Source organism: Lytechinus variegatus, chromosome 14 (assembly GCF_018143015.1).
Source record: "Lytechinus variegatus isolate NC3 chromosome 14, Lvar_3.0, whole genome shotgun sequence".
Taxonomy (NCBI): domain Eukaryota; kingdom Metazoa; phylum Echinodermata; class Echinoidea; order Temnopleuroida; family Toxopneustidae; genus Lytechinus; species Lytechinus variegatus.
In genome coordinates this window covers 29,283,292-29,283,845 of record NC_054753.1, presented here as the reverse complement: position 1 = coordinate 29,283,845, position 554 = coordinate 29,283,292, and positions in this window count along the sequence as shown.

Genomic DNA, 554 nt, shown 5'->3' with positions numbered 1-554 from the left:
CATAAGTATATTTCATGCAAATTATTTTAATTATTCAAAATGACAAATAATTCATTTGTTATTAAAAATCAACAGGAAAATCAAATCTGTTAACTTTTGAATACACACGAGTTAGCATTAACGTTAGCTTTAAGAATAACTGAATCATTAATAATAAGTGCACATGTGTGTTATGCTGAATGCGTGGAATGTAGATCAACGTGATCAAGAAAAACTACATATTTATATAATACTCTACCAAACAAGTAAACAATAATACAGACACCAAAACAAGTATTTTGCTCAAAACAAATTTAGTTTGGTATTCTTTTCTTTACAAGCATATTTTCATTTTCTTTTAAATGCCTAGCTATCGGGCGTTCTCTCTCCCTCTGACCTCAAGCCGTGCGCTGTCAATTCATACCTGTGGAGGGTGATAATTGCTTTCCTGCTGGCGCTCTGTTTGCGAACGAGCCTGATCCTGTGCTATCCTAATAGACGGTTCGGTTACCTTTTTCGTTCTTTCAACAATGGTTGAAAGTAACAGGTATAAACAAAAACGTTAGCTAATAAGC